We start from the raw sequence: 14728 nt of genomic DNA, 5'->3' as shown, positions 1-14728 counted from the left end.
TCATTTGGAAATTGCCTTTCTTGTTTTGACTTATTTCACTTAGCATAAATCTGTGTGCATTTAAGCTTATTTAAAATATTTTAGCTAATATAAGTAAAAATTGTGCAAAGTCCCTAATTGTTTAAGCTAAAATTTTTTGAATGTTTTTAAATATTCATATGGTTGTAGCTTCAATTCTTACATAATATTCAAGGTCTTTGGAATTTCTCAGTGTGATATTCAAGTAATAATATAATCACAAAAAAAGTTTTAGTCAATTAAAATCAAGTATCATTCTGGAAAAAAACAAAAAAACAAAAAAACAAAAAGAAAAAAACCAAAACACTGCCAGTCCATCAAGTCCATTATAACTCTACTTTTCCCGTTACCTAACTAATATTTGACTTTAGTCTCCTTGTCTATTTCTCATTCTTCACGTACCTCATAGAGTAAACTTTTAACAACAGAAATATAATCCAGTAACTTGCATCTGATAGTCCCTCCTGCATATATTCAATATAATGCAGTTTACGACAGTGTCTAATCTTCTTTTCTAGCCTCATCATCCATAACATCTTCTTTCTCTTCACATCAGAATTGATTGCCCCATTCCCTTAAGTCTCTATTGTGAATACAGTTGCTATCCTTTAAATTTAGATTTGTACTTATTCTTTTTTTTTAAAGATTTATTTTTTATTTTTACAAGTGCTGGGGTACAGGCCAGATGCGTGGGAAGGTGAGGGGATTCACCAGAGACAGAGCAGGGAGCAGAGCTGGCAGACTGACAAAACACACTGCTGAGGGGAACAGCGGGCTCAACAGGAGAGGTCTGCCGCGCAGGTGGGTTTCTCCCCAGCCCGCCGGGATTGAACCCCTGCTGCAGAGGCTGTGAACAGCTTCACAGTGCAGCGCTCAACTGCCTGTGCCACCAGGGAGACCCTGTATTTATTATTTTGACTTTTTTCCTTACCTGTAGATATTAAACTCTTTGAGACAAGAGCTCTGTCATATTTGTGTTGATTTTCCAATACTTCTCATTTATTAGACAAGTCAAAAGTGGTTTCTTTAATATAATTTTTTATTAACTGTTATGGTATATAAAATATACCATTGTTATGGTATATAAAATAAGTATGTTATGGTTTATAAAATAAGTATGTGTGGAAGAATGACTGGAGATTTGAAGATAGATTAAGTTTGGGGAGTCTTCTCTGGACTGATTATAAAGCTATGGACAAGAAGACGAAGAAGTGTAAGATGTTTTTATAACAATTATGGTTGAATTGGGAGTATTTAAGGAAGATGATGGTCAAAACAAATTGACTTCATGAGAACATTTTGGGAGAAGGGAAAACAAGCCTCTGTTCAGGCCAGACAGGGAGCAGTGACTTTGAACAAATTCAGTAGATGTGGTGGGATGGAACGGGAGGTTAAGAGTGAAATCCAAAGCAGGTATTGATTTATGACTTAACACATGTTTGTAGTTTATTGATAAAAATTCCTTGAGAAGTAATACACTAAATGTGTTCAGGGATGAATTATTTCTTTAACCTATTTTAGATCGAATTTATGTGTGTTCCTAATTGTTCTAACTCTATTCTAATAAGAAATGCAATATTCCTTGTAAATCTCTACTGTGTCTTTTGCCTTCAAATTTGACTACAAATGTTTTATATCTAATATACATGATTCCTATCTAATATATTTAGTTATAAAAAGTTAGAAGTCATTCTTAGGCTTCTTTGCCAATGAAATTTTATCTTTTCCTGAGAGAGAAATAAATGATTTGTCACAATCATATTAATAATCAGTAAAATACATGTTTATTAATAGCATTTTCAATGTTGTTTTTTACAACTTGATTTTCTAGAATTGAAGCGCTTCCAAAGAACCAGAGTCTTAAGAAATGACTATTAAATCCCTCTAAATCTTTGTTTGGGCAAGATTTAGCACTACTGATTTGTGTAAATACTGGGATAATCCTCTTGCCTCTGGGAGGCCTGGGCATAGAAAGTGAAGGAAAATGTAACACAAAGCATAATTAGGTGCCCTGAACATAAAGAATATTGAAGTTAAATGCTGATGCTATAGACAGATGCATGATTTATCTTTTTTCTTTCCCAAGTATGAAGTAAAAAAGCTAATTTGACCTCTTTACCAAATGACACTGCAGACAAGAAATCCCCTACCATTTGGTCACTGGCATTGACTTCATGAAAGCTTTTCCATTCCCTGGTTTTAAGTGTTTCTCGCTAACTGGCACATAATTACTCATGTCAAATTGTAACAGGAAGACTGGAGTCCCACTTATCACCACTGAATGCCAATAAACTAGAGACAGGAAGTGAATATTTTATTTATTATTATTATTATTATTTTTAAAGATTTATTTATTTATACAAGAACTGGGGTACAGGTACAGGCCAGGTACGCGGGAGGGTGAGAAGATTCACCAGAGACAGAACAGGGAGCAGAACAGGCAGACTGACGAAATCCACTGATGAGGGGAACAGAGGGCTGCTGTGCCATGTGGGACCCTCGCCGGCCGGCCGGGATCGAACCGGTGCTGCAGAGGCTGCGGATAGCTTCACAGCAGGGCGCTCAACCGTCTGCACCACCAGGAGAGGCCCATGGAAGTGAATCTTTAAAGTGCGCTTTAATCACATGGCCAGCAATCTGGAAGACAGGGGTTAACACCCTAAATAAACCACCTTAGCATTCCATATCCAACTACCTTTTTATAGTGAGTTGCACAAAGTTCACAGTCGGGGGGCCTTCACTGCTGCCAGGAAATTCTGATGTCCATCCCCCAGAGCTCCTTATAGCCCTCCTGGATACCTGGCCTCAGGCTTGTCCCAGTGTGCTGAGGCTGATCTTCATATAGCACTGGCTGCCTGCATTCCTCCACACATGTCCTTGGGCTAGGAAATTAACTCATAGCAGACAGGCAGATTTCCTACTATACCAGGCTAGTGTCTCACCCAATCTCCTTCCACTCCCTAGACCCTATCAAAATGGAAAAAAAGACATGGGTTGGATCCTAGAATCATGACTTTTCATCTCTCTTTTGAGAATCTGTAGTATGTTTTTTTTAGTTTCTTTAGTAGATGTTTAAATATTGGAATATTTTTTGGTTAGAAATACCATTAAAAATAAGACATTAAAATATAAATGGAGCAGTTTAAAATACTCCTTATTTGTTTTGTCTTTTCATTTATCATAAGTTGAAAATTCTTAGGATAAGTAGAAGTTTGAATTATAGTTAGGAGGAAATGGAGAAAATGGAAAATTGCAGCTGATAACAATAGAAATAAACAAATCTTTTTATCTCATTTGGATGCTTCTCTTGTATTTCCTTTCTTAGATTGAATTAATAATAGGAACTCAGAGATAGTTGAATAGAAAAATTTGTGAAACATTTTGAGATGATTTGGGTTTGGGGGAGCTGAGGAGAATAATTTCTTGAAAGTATATACCTTGTAACAATAAACTCAAAGTAGGGCAATTTCAGATTTATGCTTGAATACCTATGTTTAGTTTGTTGATGAAAATTCAATATTCATCATTGACAGGTTAAAAAATATTCTGGTCAATGCAGGTTAGAATGTTTCTTAACCTATGGATGGTGAAACTTGTTTGCATTTTGTCAATGTTTTTGGTGAGTTATGAAAACTGTATAGCAAAAATTAGAGCATTTGACTTTTTCTTTTGTTTGTTTTAAAGTTTATATTGGAGTGACAATGCAATAAGTTGAGTTAGGAGATGAGACATCTGCAAGTAACTTTCACCCTAGGAAATCTGCATGTCTCATACTTCCTGTTGACTAGGATAATGACCCTGTACATTTTCCCAGACGAGAAAAGAATATCACCACAGGGCCTCCCTGGTGGCACAGGTGGTTGAGTGCAGTGCTGTGAAGCTGAAGCTGTCTGCAGCCTCTGCAGTGCTGGTTCTATTCCCCGCCGGCCTCGGGGCAACCCACATGGTGAGCAGACCTCTCCTGTCTCGCCCACTGCTCCCCTCAGCAGTGTATTTCGTCAGCCTGCCTGTTCTGTTCCCTGCTCTGTCTCTGGTGATTCTTCTTACCCTCCTGTGCATCTGGCCTGTACCCTGACTCTTGCATAAATAAAAAATAAAATATTAAAAAAAAAAAAGAATATCACCACATCAGTGATTCCAGAATCTTAGTGAAGCTTCAGAGCAAGCAAGCAAAAAAGGTTGAAAATTATTCATGGGCTATCAAAAACTTCATCCTCTGTAAGATTTGCTATTCATTGGTTCCTTGCCTTGCCTCCCAGGACATGATAAAATTACCTAAAACCAAACAATATTTTTTATCATACTATTGTCATATATAGTTATTCCGTAAAATAGTTAACTTTGTATTTATCTTTTTGCACTTTATCTAGACTTCATATATTCCTTGATTGCTTCTTAGGTAAATTTGAGCCCCAATGAAGTGTTAATTATGACAAGACCTCAGAATAAATGTCATTCAAAATTTTGGAATTTGTTTTTGGTAGGAAATACAGGTCTTAGTTCCAGTTTTTGTATTTTAACATTTTTAGAAGCATTTTGTTTATTTTTCTATAGCTGTTTCAATTTTTATTTAATTTTACTTTTTTACATTTATTTATTTTTAATTGAAGTAATATTAGGATCCCCCCATCAAGTATCACCACCATAGTACACACACCACTGAGTCACTCATAGTTCACCTCCATAGTCTATTGTGCTTCTTTCTCTCTTTGTCCTTATCCCTCCCTCATCTTGAAAATTTATACTAAAAATGTGATATCATAAACTATTGACTTTTGAGTATTAATTTTAAAGCCAGACTTTTTCCTGTATGTTCTTAATATTTATTATAGTTTTTGTGTTGAATTCTTGAAGTATTTTTCAGGTATATTAAATTTCATCTTCAAGTCATGATAATTTTACCTTTTCTTCTCAATATACATTTTTCTTATTTCTTCCATTTCATTGACTGATACTTCCAGAGAAATATTAAAAAACACTGGAAAAATGCATTTTCTTTTGTTGTGAATGTTGAAAATTTTCAAGAGCTTTTTTGTACATCTGTTGAAATAGATATTTCTAGACTATTAGTATGTTATGGCATATGAATAACTTTTCTGATATTGAATTGCCTTTAAGGTAAAGGGATTTTAATGAAGCCAATTTAAAGGGCACATAACCAGTATTATAATTATAATTAGAAAATGAACAGGAAATATTTTAAGATCACTATCCAAGTTGAAGCAGACATGACATTTTCAATAGTTTAAGTTTTAAGCATGTCTAGAACTCTATGTGTGAGGATATTATTTCCTCTGTTTGCCTTAAGAGGCATCAAGTCTAGTCAATTCATTCTTTTTCTTATCTTTTTTCAAAGAATTTTTTACTAACTTAAATAATATATTTTTCTTGAGTTAGCTTGCAAAGTAAATAATTACTTTAAATTTCTGTCATATTTCTGACATCCTTTAATTTAAATAAAACCTTTGTATAATCAGGATTTACACATCATAAAACAATCAAAAGATGCAATCTCTAGCTTGTTTATTGTGGAAAAGGCATTCTATTTTACTATGTCATTATCTTCTTTCTTTCAAGTAATATATCAAAAGAATTTTAAATAAGAAAGTGAATATGGGTCAAATTTCACATGAAAAGAATGAAAATAATGCCAAATAATATGTTATTCAGGGGAAAAAAAACTTTCAAATATCTGAATGTTATAATATCACACCAACCTATTTTCCAAAATAGGCTCTCTAGTGTACTTTCATTTTGATGCAGAGATTTATTAGAATACCAGATCTTATGACTTTTGAATAAATGTGAAATGTATTTTATCAATTAATTTTTTCAAACTTTGGTAAACAAAGTTAAGTAAAATAGTGTGGTATTACCAGGTGCTATTTCAGAAAACATCAAAGTGATATTATTATATATGAGGAAAAACAAGATGTTCTTTATCAGATTTTAGTTTGTCATATTCTTATTTCATGTTTCCTAATTTATTTAGTACAAAGTCAACTTCACTCAGTAAAAAAGTATTTGAATATATAATTTATCTAAGATAAAGTTCTCAGAAAAATTCAATTCACAAATCCTGAGTTTTATGCATGTTTGTATCTGTATGCATACGTAGATACATATATATTATATTTGTGTCTGCTCTAGTGTCTGGGTCTGAATATTGTTCATAACAAAATACTTTAGATATAGTATGTGACTTTATTATGCTTCATATGTCCTTTTTTCTAATAGTAAGGAGTCATATTTCATTGACAATGACGATAAATGCCACCACCTAGATTAAGTAGAAATTAATTTATAAAATTTGAAATCTCACCTATCAGACATCTCTGAAGTTTAAGCAGATATTATTCCTCATTTAATTCTGAGATTTGACCCTTGTCACAACTTTACTCTTTCAACACTTTTGGACTGGCTTTTAAGTAATCACTCAGGACCTTCATGATTTACAGTTATTGTGGGTTCTTAGTGATCCCAAATGATACAAAAGTTTAGTAAACCACATTTATTTTGGGGAAAATATGTAGAGCTTAAAGATTTGACATCGGTAATCTTACCTCATAAGCTACATGTTTTATGACATGCAAATTCAGGGCTGATGAAAAATTATTGCAAACCTCCACCAACCATGAGTGTTTTCACTTTTGGTTTCTCTTTCAAGACAAAAAGTGCCTTTCTAACTTGCTTTCTTGGAACATGTAATGAATATTTTATATAACATTTCACATTTTGTTTACATATAGCTTTACTTTGTTGCTAGTGTTCATTTAACTTTGTGTGTGGTTTGGATTGTGTGTATAGATGGTCCTTTAAGGATAGTTTGAAGGTTGTTTAATATTTTAAGTGGTAACAATGGCAATCTGTAACACTGGCCATAATTTAATAAATGGTGACAGGAAGAATATTTCACTCGAGACTTTTCTTGGCCTTCAGAAATATCAGAATTGTTGCTTATGTACAGTAAATTGTTTTGACTACCTGAGGTATTTGAAATAGTTACTGGCACTGAATCTGACTAGTAGAGCTACCTATTTAAGAAAATAGTTAAATAGTCCCTATTATATTTAACCCATTTTATATTTATATATCAATGTTGTTTATGCCCATGTCCACCTGACAGAGAGAAGATTTATTAAGGAGATGGCATGTGTTATCATGGGTTGTGCACTGTATGAGGGAGTTCTAAATGAACTTAACACTTGGTCTTTATCTAAAATAAACAAAAATATATTTGTAGAATCAACACTTAGAAATTCCCTAGTGGTTATCATAGTTCTTGGGCTTCAGTAACTAATTGAGCAAATGAATGAATGAAAACAAAGGCCAACAACAACAAAAAAAGCATAAATGAAATACTGAATATCATTAATGTGATTAGAGAGTAATTTTATGTTTTAAATCTAATTCCACAGCTCTCAATAGCCTTTATTGTGCCCGTACTACACTGCAGAGTTGGAAAGCTGGGATACAAATAAAAATATATAATAGAAAATAAATATCTTCAAATTCAGTTTTAATATATTTCATGAATACCACGATAATAGGAAAAGTTTTGAAATCAAACATACTAAATGTTTTAGTACATTTAAAGTTATTTCCACAAGTTTTGGGTGAAACATGTATTCATATGGAGGTGTAAGATTGTGTTCCTACAAATATATAGTTGTGTAAAAGACTGCCAAATTAATCATATTTGAAGAAAATAAGTTTTTTTCTAATTGTGAAGGTTGAAAGGACATATTACAAAAGTCAAAAATTTTAAAAATTTACTCTGTAGACAGGGCCAAAATCAAGGCTTGTCATCTGCATGCCATGTGTGTATATATATATATATATATATATATATGCAGATTTTTTGAGTTTATAAGGACAACTGGTGGGGCAGGGACCTGAATATGTTTGGTTAAGAGTCAAGTTTTTCTCTAGGTCCATTCATTTGTTGCAGATGGCAGGATTTTATTTTTTTAAAAATTAGATGACCAGTAATTCCATTGTGACTAGGAATTATGTTTAGTGACAGTAAAAGACAATCACCATATGACTTCACTCGTATGTGTTGTATAGAGAAAACAGATCATCTAAATAAAACAAAAACAAACATTTGGACTATAAGACCAATCAGTGGCTACCAGTAGACGAGGGGATGGAGGAGTATAAATGGAGAAAATGAGGACAATGACATGATGAAGAACCTATTTGGATGTTTAGTGGTGAACTTAATGCAGTATATGCACACACTGATTCCTAGTGATGCATACCTGAAACATTAAGTGGAGTAGCAATGTTATTTCAATAAAAATACACATATATTAAAAAAAAGTCTTCCATTTTTGAGTTTGAGTGTATGGGGACTACAAAAGATCTAAATTAATTGCTTTTAAAATTATTTTTATAAAAGTTTTATGGACAATTTTAAAGTCAAATTAAGCTTGTTATGAATGACACCAGGATTTTTTTTTTGCACTACTCCCCTCCCTGCATTTGCTGCTCTCATTAAGAAACTCATTTCAACTTTTAAAATATTTTAATGTTTAATATCATTTGGGGTAAAATGATTAGTTTTAGAAAATTTCACTTTCATAGCTAAATAATCCAATTTATTGACATAAAAATATTTATAGTAGTCTTATAATCTTCTGTATCTCTGAGATATTTGTTGTAACTTCTTTTTCAATTCTGATTTTTTTTTTAAAGATTTATTTATTTATTTATTTATTTATTTATTTATTTATTTATTTATTTATTTATTTATTTATTTATACAAGCACTGGGTACAGTCAGAAGTGCGGGAGGGTGAGAGAACTCACCAGAGTCAGAGCGGGGAACGGAACAGGCAAACTGAGGAAGTATACTGCTGAGGGGAGCAGTGGGTGGCAGGAGACATCTGCGTGCCATGTGGGACCCTCACCCGGAGGCCGGGGATTGAACCGGCGCTGCAGAGGCTGCGGGCAGCTTCCCAACCCAGCGCTCAACCGCTGCGCCACCGGGGAGGCCCTCCACCCCCTTTTTCTGACCCTAACCCCTCTTCTCCTCCCTCCACCCCCTACTGTAGTGTGTCTCTGGTCTATAGTTGCTTGTTGATTTTGATTTTTACTTTATTGCAATTAGTCTTTTTCCTGGTCCCTTATTTAGGTTTTCTAAATTCCTGCTATGAGTGAGACCATCTGGTATTTTTCTATTTCTTTCTAGCTTATTTTGCTAAGCATGATCCCTTCCAGCTCCATCCCTGTTGCTGCAAATTGCATGATTTTATCTTTTTTTATTGCTAAGTAATAGTCCATTGTGTATATGTACCACATCTTCTTGATCCAGTCATCTATTTTTGGGCATTTGCGTTGTTTCCACAGCCCCGGTGGCACAGCAGGTTGAGCACCATGCTGTGAATCTGTCTTGATATATTTTTAATAGCAAACACTTGAATTGTGTAATATTATTCCCTAAATGTTTAGATATGAATAAAGACATTTGGTGCGAATTTATCTGTTAATGACCTTATCTTAATTTGTGGAACATGGATTTACAATTTTTTTTAGCAATTCATTATCAGGAAAGTAAAATAGCATAATTTTCTGTTGTCTTGTTTACATTTTCTTTTGTAGTAGCACTCCTTTTCCTGATTTTTACTAATTCTGTCAAATTTAATTTCATAGAATACTACTGTATGTTATGTATTTCCTCCCTCCTCAGAATTTCAGGAAATAGCTAAAACACATGAAAATGTTTTCATGTAATTTTTATTAGTAAATTTATTTAACAGAATTGAATTCTATAAAGGTTTTATCTCTATTATAATATATCCACTCTTAAGTATAAGAAATTTCATATACATGATATATAACTGTAAGCCTCCAGAATCCACTTTCCCTACCCAAAGGGCACCTACAGTTGCATCCCACTTTGTAATCCAGACTTTGAGCCTTTTTTAGGATTATAGACTTTATCCTAAAGAATTATAGATTATAGAATTATCCTAAAATAGGTGTCTATTTCTATGCTGGCACAAGTCAATATTCTAGGTATTTACTTAACTCTCTTTTTAATAGTCTAGGTTAAACTTCAAAAAATCTTTCTTTAGGCATAGGAAGCTTTCATTATATTAGATGTAGCCATATTTTTCTTCTTGCTCTAGAGTTTTTCTCTGTTGATAGAAAATTGCTGGAATTTAGGAACTTTCTGACTTCTAGTCCTTCAAACCTCACCATCTCACTTCATTATGTATATTTTTCACTTGTTTTAGATATTAGGTGTTAGTAGAACCATGGAATGTTTTGTAACATAAGATTAACACTTTTTTTTTGACAAGTTATGCAAATACTAGAACAGTCTCCTAAAGTAGATTATGAAGATAACACAGGGTAATATTTTCCCACTGCTTTGCCATATGTTCAGATATACATAGACCTATATTTTTAGACTCTTTGCTTGATGTTTATTATTTGGAAAAATATTTGCAGTTAACTGGCCATCACTGATGTCCATAAAGAACGGAACATTTGTAGGAAGTCTATAAGGTCAAACAATTTGATTTTTTTGGTCATCTTAGGGTTCTGAGATAATATCAAGGTAAAAGATAGTGGCAATTTAATACTATATGTTACTCAAATAATATCTCTCTAGTGCATACAAGAGCCTTATTTTTTATAGACATACTTGTTAGCAATATCATGTTTTGGGGAGTACTAATGGAAACATATTTGGACCATGATGTAACTGCAGTGTCTGGTTTGGACAACAGCTACTCCACTTAATGGATTGGCTTTATTTTGAGTAGCCTTAGGGAGTTTAAATGATCCTGAGACACTTATGTCTGCATGAGAGAAGAGTAGTCTAGAAATTTTGGCTATTGTTATCCAGTGGATTCTCAGTAGGACAACTCAACTGCCAGAATTAGACCAACCTCCCCCTATCCTGAGGGTCCAATCTATGATATTAGTCTGAGAGAGCAGATGAAATTATTCTATTCCTGTCCACCATCCCTAATCAGAATTCATACAATGAGGACTTTCATAGCGAGATTTCATGTAGGGTGTCTGCAATACTGATGTGCACTGTCATGCTGAATATATCAATCTACCTGAGCACCTGTGGAAGCTTATTCAACCTCTTCAAAAAAATTTCTATTTTTGGTCATTATCTTAAGGGTCTGGTAGGCCTCGCTGTTATAACACTAAGAGTTCCCTGGGTTGTAAACATTCCTGATTACAGATGACTTCCGTTGGAACAGATTCCTCACTGCCTCAACCCATTCTTCTCTCACTTCTCTCCCCACATTTACCTCTTCAGCTCTCTCTTCTATTCCCATTCTCTTTTTCCCACTGATGAAGTGATTTATACAGCCTATCTTTTCATTTTGCATATCATATTTGGATTGGATTGAAAAAGTATAACATCCACTGGGATCTCTTATACATTTTGTCTGTAATCATTAGATCCCACTTAATTTGTATTTCTGAGAATAATGGGACTGTTTTCCTTATGCAAACAGGTTTAACAACTTTATGTCAAATTGAATGTTTCAGAATGAAGTAAACTCACAAAGGTGATAGAATATAGTGAGTCATCATTTAGACTGAGCAACTTTATGATTACTACTTTCTCTTTTTTTGTGGCTATTTCTATGAACTAATAGGACATTACATATGCTGTTTTTAGATAGTACTGTTTATGTTGGTTAGTAAAGGGTTGTCACTGTGAGAATCAAAAGCAGAAACATCACTTTAAATCCTGCAATTAAGTATATGCTTGTCAGCAGCTCAGTAGTGTCATCTTTGATAGTGTGGGTAATGTGTGTTTTCTTCTTAGCTTACTGAGGCTGTGGTAATGGATGCCAAGCTCAAACATCAAAGAAAAGAGGTTTTCCTTTGTAGGAAAACATCATTACATTTTCACACCATTATGGTGATAGAAGTATAGCGTCTCCTCTGCATGAAGTAGATGCTTTTGATTATGCTTTTTTTTTAACTAAACAGTGACTAAGACACTTATAATGCTGATCATTACTTGTGTATTTATTAATACTTCAGTGTCCTAAATAATGATTATTGATTACCTTATTAACATTTTTAGGAAAGGAGTAAAGAACTCACTAATTGAAACTCATTTTAATTATTAGGAGTTTCTTAGACATATCAGCATCTAATTTTCTGTCATTTAAATGACATTCCCTTGAAAGCTTGAAGCATTGTTCATGATAGCCTCATAATAGTCAGCCTCAGCAATTATTGAAGTGAGGACATAAGGCAATTTAATCTCCAACTGAAATCAGGACTAGATGCAGAGGAATGACAGGAATGCCTATTATTCCACTTTTCTCCATATTGCTAATGAACCATTTTACTACATGAAGTGTACATATACTTTAGCAACTGAGCTTAGTGAAAAGTTTTACTAAAATAAAGGCGACATTGCCAAGATGCTGTAGAATGACTATAGATGAGCCAAATATAACCAAATTCCATAGATATTATTTTTATTGTTGTTCAAATAACTTTATCTTAACCAAAGTATTGCTCCCAAGATAGTGCTGTTAAAATAACAATGGTAATGGTAGTGACAAAACCACCTCAAATCCACAAAGATGAAAAAATACATGACATATACCAGAGTATTTCTCACATCCAAAAAGATTGCCAGATGTATTCAACAGAACGCCAATAATCCCACAGGGAACAAAGCAGTAATAGAAGTTATAGGTTTCAATCACTAACTCATTTCCCTTTGTTAAAGCTATTGAGTAGGTAAGTAAGACCAAAATGGCACCCTTTACAGCTGTTGATTATTTTCAGTACTTTTCAGGTTAAATAATGTCATCATAAAACTCTTAGCAGCTGTCACTTATTGATAACTGCCTATCAATATTCTTCAGATAACATAATGTCAATTACAAATACTTTGGGGTATATCATAGAAATAATGACATTGTTTTAGTATCTCCACTTAAAAAAAGCTGAATTTTGCTTTAGTATGACATTAACTTTCCCAAAATACATAAAATTAGCCCTTATATTTATGTAAAGCAGGAAACTAAGTTATTATAATAACATTCTCTATCATTGATGATATAAAATAGCTAATTACTTTAGGGTTGTTCTTCAGGTGATTTAATAACTTGTTAGCTCTATTGTAAGAGCTAGAAGCTTACAAGGCAGAAAATATTCACATTTTGTTTAATAACAGGTATATTTCTACTTGATTTAAATATATGCTTCTTCTGATTTTTCTGTTATTTAGCTGCTCTCTTTTTTTCTCTTTATTTTTACTAGTTTGTACAAATTTTGTTTTTCCTTTCCTCTCTCATTTAGCCTTTAAATAATTGGTGATTGCAATATTATTTGCCACAGAAAAATGCAAACAGGCCAATGAAGTAGGATAGGGTCCAGAAATAGATTCCACTAAATAGAGAAATTTAGCATGTGACCAAGATTTAATTCAATAGGAAAAGCACAGTTAACTAGCCATTTGGAAGAAAATAAGTAAACTACCTCATGTTATAGACTTCATATAGAGTAAAACTTAAATATAAACATTAAAATAATCTTAGAAAATGTATGCTACTTCAAGCAAAAATTAGAGATTAGGAAACTCTTGAGAGAGATGGGATACTCAGAATCTGCAAAAAAAAAAAATTACTCAGCTATTTATAAATTAAAACCACTTGCGTAAAATTTCCTATAGATAAATTCAGTAGAAATGATAAACTTGGAGAACATTTAAAATGTGAATGGTAGAAAAAAGATTAATATCTATAATAATATCATGAATGTTATAATAAAGATAATTACTGAAACTATCCTATTAAAATATTGCAATTTAATAATACAAGTCCAATTAAAAATTCTTAAAAGTATGCAAAAGGATTTAACTCTGTAATTGATAGAATTGCTACTTACATTTGCTAAAAATCTGAAGTTCACTACCTGGTAAAAGCAACTGTGAGAAGTCACTTTATACCCATTAGATTGGTGACATTTAAAAGAACATTGCATCTGTACTGATGGGGATGTGGAGAAGGGATGTTCATATATTGCTGGTGAAATGTGACTCAGAATGCAGTGTGGCATTTTCTACCAAATATAGAGATGATCCTTTAATAACCTTTAATTAGCCCATCTACTCCTGGGAATCAAGCCATAGAAATAGAATATGGATACATAGGGATTTATGTATAAGGAGTTTACTGCTAGAATATTTGTACTGGGAGCAAACTGGAAACAAGATGAATGCCATGAAGATGGTAGTGGTTGAATAGATTGTGGTAAATCCTTGCAGTGGAATATTGTGTTTCACTAAGAAGTATAGATTGGATCTTTGTCAGTAAAGTTGGGAAGATTTTCAAATAAGAATAACAAGGGGCCTCCCCTGGTGGCACAGGCGGTTGAGCGCAGTGCTGGGAAGCTGTCTGCAGCCTTTGCAGTGCAGGTTCTATCCCAGCAAGTCCACAAGGGTCTCACATGGTGTGGCAGACCTCTCCTGTCGTGCCCGCTGCTCCCCTCAGCAGTGTATTTCGTCAGTCTGCCTGTTCTGTTCCCTGCTCTGTCTCTGGTGAATCCTCTCACCCTCCTATGCATCTGGCCTGTACCCCGGTTCTTGTATAAATAAATAAATAAATACATCTTAAAAAAAAAAGAATAACAAGACTGAAAGGAGAGGGTATAGTAGCTTTAGTTTTGAGGAAAAACACTGACTAAAATTTCCCCAAATTTCT

The sequence above is a fragment of the Talpa occidentalis genome, unplaced genomic scaffold (genome assembly GCF_014898055.3).
Source record: "Talpa occidentalis isolate TD23 unplaced genomic scaffold, MPIMG_talOcc4v2.1, whole genome shotgun sequence".
In the NCBI taxonomy this organism is placed as follows: domain Eukaryota; kingdom Metazoa; phylum Chordata; class Mammalia; order Eulipotyphla; family Talpidae; genus Talpa; species Talpa occidentalis.
The sequence above is the reverse complement of the archived record's forward strand: the minus strand, read 5'-3'. Positions refer to the sequence as shown.